This window comes from Mustela nigripes, chromosome 1, assembly GCF_022355385.1.
Source record: "Mustela nigripes isolate SB6536 chromosome 1, MUSNIG.SB6536, whole genome shotgun sequence".
In the NCBI taxonomy this organism is placed as follows: Eukaryota; Metazoa; Chordata; class Mammalia; order Carnivora; family Mustelidae; genus Mustela; species Mustela nigripes.
In genome coordinates, this window is record NC_081557.1 from 86,871,288 (window position 1) to 86,874,591 (window position 3,304).

The following is a 3,304-nucleotide window of genomic DNA, read 5'->3' on the forward strand; positions in this document are numbered from 1 at the left end:
AGAGAGGCAGGCAGAGAGAGAGGGGGAAGCAGGCTCCCTGCTGAGCAGAGAGCCTGATGCAGGGCTTGATCCCAGGACCCTGGGATCATGACCTGAGCCGAAGGCAAATTGCTATCTTTCCCCAGGTTTCCATTTTCCTCTAAAAATACAAAATCACCTCCTACTATTCCTGCTGTTCTGGGAAAACTGAAATATTCAGCACAAAATCCATGAAAAACAAAGAGAACATCCATTAAGGAAAAGAAGGACAAATCCGAGTTGAAGCTATCCTGAATTCTCTAAATCTGAGCGTCTCCCAGGCACCACTGTCGTCCTGATTTATTTACTTTCCCAAGGGAGCCATGCCCAGTCATACAGCTGAGGAGTTGTTTCAGGAAAAAAAAAAAAAAAAAGATGAAGTCATTGATTCTTGGCGTCTCAGTGTTGGACGCAGCCAGACTTTATGGAGATGAGCTATTCCATTCCCACTCTCTGTAATTCAATTGTTATTTTTCCTGGAGGGCTTGGTAGTGATGGTTCAGCTTTGTGAACATATGAGTATACTGGGGTGCAGAAGTGGGAAGAGGGTTTGAGCGTTCAGGTGAGGGTTTCCCCTAAGGTTGTTTCTGGGAATTCGCATCCAATCTAGATGTTCGATATGACAAATGAACCATAAGTTGCAATAACTACGACTCTTTGGGCAGAGTAGAAAATGCAAGTATGGTCTCCACTAGCCAATGGCAAAGGATGCGCCAGGATACACCATCAGAGGCAGCTGAGCATGATCTGCAAAGCTAAAGGGACAACCTCAAGGCGCCCTGACTGTCTGGGTCCATCTAGAATCAGCTGGTGATGTTTGAGAGCACTCAATACCCAGCTGGGCCCACATCCGTACAGAAGGCTATTAAACTGGGTAGCTCAGTGAGTTAAGGCCTCTGCCTTCGGCTCAGGTCATGGTCCCAGGGTCCTGGGATCGAGCCCCGAGTTGGGCTCTCCACTCAGTGGGGAGCCGGCTTACCTCTCCTCTCTCTGCCTGCCTCTCTGCCCGCTTATGATCTCTGTCTGTCGAATAAATAAATAAAATATTTAAAAAAAAAAAAAGAAAAAAGAAATAAAGAAAGAAAAGGTAAGGCAAGCCAAAAGCCTCTTCCTTGCCTCTGCAAATGTACAAATACATGGAGAAGAGAAATGACGATCTCCATCGTTTATCGTATCTTGCAGAAATCAGCGCCTTTTCATAAATGATCTCGGTTGAGCCTCAAAGCCCTGTAACATACATAGGAGAAAGATCATAGCCCAGATTTTTAAATGGGGAAACTAAGAATGTGGGAGGCCTGTCCCTTGATCTCAGGGCAAACACAAAGAGGAATTAGAGGTGGAAGCCAGTTTTTCTGACCACAGACCTCGAGTTCTTCCAGCTGGCCCCAGCAGATGTGGGGTATTCGAGAACATGGTCCCAGAGGGAAGTTTCATTGACCCCAGCTCCTTGTAGCAACACACCCCCTCCCGTCCCTCTTGTCCCCAAACCAGCCCCAAAGTATTTAGCACCAAGGCAGCAGTCATCTCAGAAACTGAATACAAACAGGTTCTTGTTCCTTTTCTGAGAAGTCTTAGGTCTTCTTAGTCTGCACTGTTTCTCCAGGGACTGATGAATGTACAGTAAATAATAGTGACAACAGTTAACAAATCTGAGAGATGAAATGTGGTAAATGATACTAATCACAGCTCATATATCCTAACTAAAAGATGCCAGGAAATAGATCTGCTGGCTGCTGTTAGGGGTTGGGTTCTGTAGAGGATGCCCAGCCCAGAGCACGAGTGGGAGCTGAGGTCAGCCTGTGATGTCCCTCACCCACCTTCCCCCCTTGCACAGGGCTGTGTTCACTCGTGGGAGGGGCACCTGCTTTTCATTCCTCACCTTGATGGGCTGTGTTCCTGAAAGATGGTCTCTGCCAAGAGAGTAGGCCTTTTCCTGATTCACACGGAGGTGCCCCGAGGGCTAGCTGTCGCTTGGTGCTATAGCTCTGTTCTTACACATACCAGAAGGTTGTGGGGTAGATAACATTATCAGCATCACTTTACACGTGAGGCAAGCAAAGCTTTGAAGAGATTAAATGTTTTGACCAAGTTAGTAAATAGAAGAACTCCTCTGTCATATCCCAAGGGAGCTACCATGCTCTCACGCTGCCTTCTTAGGAAAGCTGAGTCGACCTCTCCCCTGTGGCACGTAGAGACTACCCCCACACAGGTAAGATGCCATGGTGAGTAAGCTTCAGAAATTTAATTCAAGGAAGCAACCTGAAGATAATCATCAGAAAAAGTGTTTCAGTCCCTTGTGCTTACAGATCTGAGCCAAGATCCTCAGGCAACAAGTTTTCATAGGTGATAGGAGTTCACACTTTATCATTCGCATTTCCGAAGAAAACCAGGGAAACGAAACCAGTGTTCTTTCTCAATACCATGAGGAGTTGGGGCTAAGATTTTATTTAAAAAATAAAAAAGGACCTGGAGAAACAGAATAAAGTCTGGCTTCCTGACCCTGCAGTATTGATATGGGCAGAACTGCCCAGCCCTGCTCCTCAGCCGGGGCTCCCCGCCCCCCATAATTAAATATTCTTCCTCCTCAGCTGTTGTCACAGTAACAGCAGGTCACATGGCCGTCACTTTACAATCTGTTTATGGAGCTGCTTGTGATCCTAACTCCAAGGCCTAGTGACAGCTCATTTAGAATCAATCAAACATTTATTAATAGAGAGAGATTCAAGGGGCACGGTCTCTTGATTGAAATTCTCTGGTCCTTGGCAAGGACAAGAGCAGGGGGGAGGGAAATAACTCTCAGGTGGAGGCCAGGGGAGGCCACATCCTGTCAGGGAAGGAGCCCTCTCTTGAAGGTCAGACCCATGAAGTTCCACAACCCAACCTTGGCTCTGTTCTAGGCGAGGAAGGAGTCTCCCTTTCTTTGAAGATTTTGTCGTGAGGTCCAAAGATAATGAAATGAATAAAGAAAAGGCGCCACCCCTGGGAAAGACTTAATCAGTGGCAGCCATTAGAAACGAGCGAGTGGTAAAGACAGGAAGTGGACGGAACCAAAAGGGACATTGTGATTTACGACTGACGGCTAAAGGAGTGGGCTTATTTAACCCAGCAGCTACTTGCAAGCAGAAGTCCTGTTAAGTGCAGAAAGTAACAAGCAGTAGGAGGAGAAAACGGGGAAAGGCAGGGTGGTAGAGAGAGAGGCTGCAAAGTGGGACTCATGAGGGTGAATGAGCTCTGTGTTGTGTTGTGTTTTGTTTTGTTTTGTTTTGTTTTGTTACCAGCAGCATAA